The 5,699-nt window shown below is 37.1% G+C and overlaps 1 protein-coding gene across 2 annotated transcripts in view; it reads left to right on the forward strand.

Moving 5' to 3' along the window:
* The window catches only part of LOC131984802 (protein MTSS 1-like), a 72,232-nt gene that overhangs the window by 656 nt on the left and 65,877 nt on the right, over nt 1–5,699 (forward strand). The gene's annotated exons all lie outside the window — the stretch shown is intronic.

Genomic DNA, 5,699 nt, shown 5'->3' on the forward strand with positions numbered 1-5,699 from the left:
TGCAGCTTGACCTGCTGACATGTCAGGATGGATGTGTTGCAGTGATCTGTGAAGCTTTCTAGGAATGTTTCTGATGCAGATGAACCTGTAGCTCACAGATCTGGCTTCATCGTCTCTATACTGTTATTAAATGACCAGAAAGAGACAGAAAATGGCCAAAAAAAGACACTAAATGACTATTAAAAGATGCAAAATGACCAAAAAGAGACAAAGAATCACAAAAAGACAGAAAATGACCAAAAAAAAGACACAAAATGACCAAAAAGAGACACGAAATGGTTATGAAAAGATGCAAAATGACCAAAAAAGACACAAAGAATAACCATAAAAGACACAAAAAAGACACAAAATGACCAATAAAGACACAGCTTTTCAAATAAAGAGACAACATTACCAAGAAAAGACACTAACTGGCCAATAAAAGACACAAAAAATGTCCAAAAAAAGACACAAAATTACCCAAAAAAGACAAAAAATGACCAATAAAAGACACTAACTAGCCAAAAAAAGACACAAAATGACTATTAAGAGATGCAAAATTACCAATGAAGAAATTAAGTTTGAGATCAGCTGATGGACGAACTGGTGCATCCAGAACTTTACCGTAATATATACGAAAATTACCAAAAAAAGATACAAAATGACCAAAAATGACACAAAATTACAAAAAAGATACAAAATGTCCATAAAAGATGCAAAAAAGACACTTGTGATACATATTATAGCATAGTTTGTCCAGAAATGACACAAAAACATATTTTGAGATCTCCAATATTTGACAAAAAAAGTCATTGACAGTATTTTGAGCAGTATTAGGACACACGGATCAATATTTTTTGCATAATTTCCTGACACTTTATTGACTTTTCCTTCATCTCTGTCATATTATATGTGTGTTTTATACGTTTGGACGGGTTGATGTTATATTATATGTGTGTTTTATACGTTTGGACGGGTTGATGGCATATTATATGTGTGTTTTATACGTTTGGACGGGTTGATGGCATATTGTATGTGTGTTTTATACATTTGGACGGGTTGATGGCAAATTGTATGTGTGTTTTATACGTTTGGACGGGTTGATGGCATATTATATTTGTGTTTTATACGTTTGGACGGGTTGATGGCATATTATATGTGTGTTTTATACGTTTGGACGGGTTGGTGGCATATTATATGTGTGTTTTATACATTCGGACGGGTTGGTGGCATATTATATGTGTGTTTTATACGTTTGGACGGGTTGGTGGCATATTATATGTGTGTTTTATACATTTGGACGGGTTGGTGGCATATTATATGTGTTTTATACGTTTGGACGGGTTGATGGTATATTATATGTGTGTTTTGTATGTTTGGACGGGTTGATGTCATATTATATGTGTGTTTTATACGTTTGGACGGGTTGATGGCAAATTTCTGGACAAAACGAGAAATAAGAAGATGTTGTCTTGTGATTTGGAAAACACAAACGATATTTTTCATCATTTTATGACAGTTTATTGATGAACAACTAATCGATTAATCGGTTTGAGTGATTTACTTAAGCAATAGAAAGCTAAAATTCTCTGGTTCCAGCTTCTTAAATATGAACAGTTTCTGGCTCCTTGAGGGTATTTTTGTGTTTCATTGCTTTGGGAAACACTGATCGATATTTAGCACCATTTTGTTGACAGTTTATTGATCAAACAACTAATCGATTAATGGAAAAAATAACCATTCTAGTCATTTTCTTCGATCAGTTATGTGTCTTTGATGCGTAACCAGTTTGGGAAACTGGATCATTTGGTTCTTTTGTTTTTGGGTCAGTTTGTTGTTTCAGTGTTTAGTAAACAGTGTGTGTGTGTGTGTGTGTGTGTGTGTGTGTGTTGTTAATGTGCAGTAAAGGTGTTTTTTTCTTTGACTAAATTCTGAATCATGTTCAGAGGTCAAAGGTCGGGTCTGTGTGTGTGTGTGCGTGTGTGTGCAGGTTTTGGTTCTCACGGTAACAAAGTAACACACACACACACACACACACACACACACCTGTTTCTGTGGTGAGGTAACAACAGACAGGTGTGTTGTTTGGTTCACAAAAGGAAATCTGCCACACCCTCCTCCTGCTCCTCCTCCTCCCCCTCCTCCTCTCCTGCTCCTCCTCCTCTTCCTCCTCTTCCTCCTCATCTTCATGTCCTCCTGCTCCCATTTCCTCTCTCATTCTTCCTCTCTTGCTCCTCCCTCTTCTCCTCCTCCTTTTCCTCCATGTCCCTCATTTTCTCTCTTTGAACACTATAACATCTTTTCTTGTTACAGTTTTGTGCATTTTAATTCTTCCTCCTGTGTGTCCTCCTCCATTCCTCTTCACCTCCTCCTTCTCCTCCTTCCTTCCTTCTGCTGCTTGTAAATATTTTCACCTGTTGTCTTTACAAACATGTTGCTGCTGCATCATGAACAGAGAGTCTGTTTAATGTTTTATTCATAAACCTAGGACCGTTTGAAAAGAGTAATTTATGGTCGCTCCATACGAGCTCATTTAACTACTCACATTGTTTATTAACTGTTTATTTTAACAGTTAAAAGTTATTTTATTTTTGTCAGAAGAACAAAATACATTTAATTGTTTTCAAACTTTATTGCTGACTGTATAATCTCTGTACGTCAGCTGATGTTTAATTCATAGAGACAGATGCAGGTTTTCCCTGTTAACATGAATCAGTGGGTGTTTGTCTGTTTGTCTGTTCAGACGGCAGCGTCAGAAGACATCCTGATGTTTGGTTCACTCTATGGAGTCTTATAGGACTATTGTGTCCATTTTTGAATCCTTTTCATGTCATTTTGTGTCTTTTTTGGTAATTTTGTGTCTTTTGTTGTGTCTTTTTTAGTTTTTTTGTGTCTTTTTTTGTAATTTCGTGTCTTTTTTAGTTATTTTGTGTCTTTTTTGGGTCATTTTCTGTCTTTTTTTAGTCATTTTGTGTCTTCTTGTGGCTACCAGTTAGCTCTGTAGCAGTACAGTGTGTATGTGCTAACAGGCTAACAGTTAGCTCTGTAGCAGTACAGTGTGTATGTGCTAACAGGCTAACAGTTAGCTCTGTAGCAGTACAGTGTGTATGTGCTAACAGGCTAACAGTTAGCTCTGTAGCAGTACAGTGTGTATGTGCTAACAGGCTAACAGTTAGCTCTGTAGCAGTGCAGTGTGTATGTGCTAACAGGCTAACAGTTAGCTCTGTAGCAGTGCAGTGTGTATGTGCTAACAGGCTAACAGTTAGCTCTGTAGCAGTACAGTGTGTATGTGCTAACAGGCTAACAGTTAGCTCTGTAGCAGTGCAGTGTGTATGTGCTAACAGGCTAACAGTTAGCTCTGTAGCAGTGCAGTGTGTATGTGCTAACAGGCTAACAGTTAGCTCTGTAGCAGTACAGTGTGTATGTGCTAACAGGCTAACAGTTAGCTCTGTAGCAGTACAGTGTGTATGTGCTAACAGGCTAACAGTTAGCTCTGTAGCAGTACAGTGTGTATGTGCTGCTGCTGCAGGAGGTGTTCACTTAGCGATCTCTGTTTGTTTACAACAAGCACCAGACACTCTGTGCACAGTTAGTGATGCTGGTTAATTCACCATCACGATGTTTATGATCAGCGGAGACGCTGTGCATAATTAGCCATGCTGCTTTGTTTATGATCAGCTGCGGACGTCGCCAAGAGAAGTGATTGATGGACCGCCAACAAATGAAGTGATTAGGTTACATTTCTTTGTCATGTTTATACAAGTATACAGGTATATCTCCGAAAAATTAGAATATCCTTAAAAAGTTCAATATTTTTTGTCTATTATCTCAGAAAGGGAAACTTGTGAAACTACGTATCTTGCAACTAGACCTTGCAGCCTGCGGTGGCAGCAGCCAGAGGTCCTGAGGCCTTTTCCTGCCGCCTGGCTCCCAGTAAACCCACCCGGAGCCTGCTGGAGGGGCCGGGTCGCTCTTTTTGTCATTCTGTTTGTTAGGCTGAGCCTCTCGGGTCGAGGTCCGGCCACCAGACACTCGCTGCCATGCTTCCCACCCCGGTCTGACTCCAGCTGGGGGTCCCAGTTCACCTTTTCCAGGCTTTATTGGACCCTAAAGGGTTTGTGAGGCGGCTGAAAGGAGTTTCCTCCGAGAGATGACCAAAAAAAGACACAAAATTACTAAAAAAAGACATAAAATGACCAAAAAAAGACACAAAATTACAAAAAAAAGACACAAAATGACAGAAATAACTAAATTACTTAAAAAAGACACAAAATGACAGAAAAAACTCAATTACTTAAAAAAGATGACAAATGCACAAAATGACAAAAAAAAACCACAAAATTAATTTAAAAAAAACACACAAAATTACATAAAAATACACAAAATTACCAAAAAAAAATACACAAAATGAATAAAAAAAACCCCACACACATTGACAAAAAAACACACAAAAAAGCACCAAAAAAGACAGAAAATGACAAAAAAAACTCAGAAAATGACAAAAAACACACTAAGTGTCGTCTAAACGTGTGTGTGTGTGTGTGTGTGTGTCACTGTGCTGTTAGAGCGTAGACACATTACTGTTGATCCCTTTAAGTGGAACCGATCCTCATGTTTCTCCCTGGAGGCTCATCCTCTCATTCTCTCACGTCTTTTACACTGAAAACTCTGTTTTTAAACAGACGCTGAGCTGAAAATGTTTAATGTTGCTGGAATCAGAATCAGTCAAACAGGAAGAGAATCATCAGGGAACGTTTGGCATTTTTCCTTCATAAATGACTTAAATAGTAAATAATTATGAGCATTATGATGCTTGGTAGTTCTTTTTTCACATGATTGACTGATTGGTAGATTAATTGGTGGCTCTAAAGCTGCAATTAGAGTTGCTTTCCGATTCCGATATCAGTATCGGAAATTGGTCCGATACTGCTGAAATGCTGGCTTTGGTATCGGCAGAGCACATGGATGTGTTAACAGAATCCACCACAGAATTTACAAGAAGACTGTCAAAATAAGAGCCTTAAATAAAACATAGAAGAACCCTTATTCTCCTTTTACAATAATTCTATAAAATATGCAATGATTCAGATGGAATAGTGGCATTAGAATGTGTGAGAGGCACCAAATTTAGGCTTTTAGGGCAAAAATGGTCTGTTTTCTTTGGGTCGCCCATCATTGTCTCAGAAAATCTCGTGGGAAAAACTGGTCCTAAAGGCTTGACGGACACGCAAAATTACCAGAAAAAAAGTAGAAATTACCAAAAAAAAGGTCAAAATTACCAGGAAAAAAGTAGAAATTAACCCCCCCAAAACGTAAAAATTACCAGAAAATAGTAGAAATACTAGAAAAAAGTCAAATTTACCAGAAAAAAGTCAAATTTACCAGAAAAAAAGTAGAAATTACCAAAGAAATGGTCAAAATTACCAGGAAAATGCTCAAAATTAAAAAAAAAAGGTCAAAATTACCAGGAAAAAGTAAAATTACTAGAAACAAGTGAAAATTACCAGAAAATAGTAGAAATACTAGAAAAAAAGTCAAAATTACCAGGAAAAAGTAGAAATGACCCAAAAAAGGTCAAAATTAGTGGAAAAAACAGAATTACTAGAAAAACATAGAAAAAAGTAGAAACATTAGAAAAAAGGTCAAAATTACCAGAAAATAGTTGAAATTACCAAAAAGGTCAAAATGACCAGGAATAAAGAAATTGTGGAACAGTCCGA

Source organism: Centropristis striata, chromosome 14 (assembly GCF_030273125.1).
Source record: "Centropristis striata isolate RG_2023a ecotype Rhode Island chromosome 14, C.striata_1.0, whole genome shotgun sequence".
NCBI lineage: Eukaryota > Metazoa > Chordata > Actinopteri > Perciformes > Serranidae > Centropristis > Centropristis striata.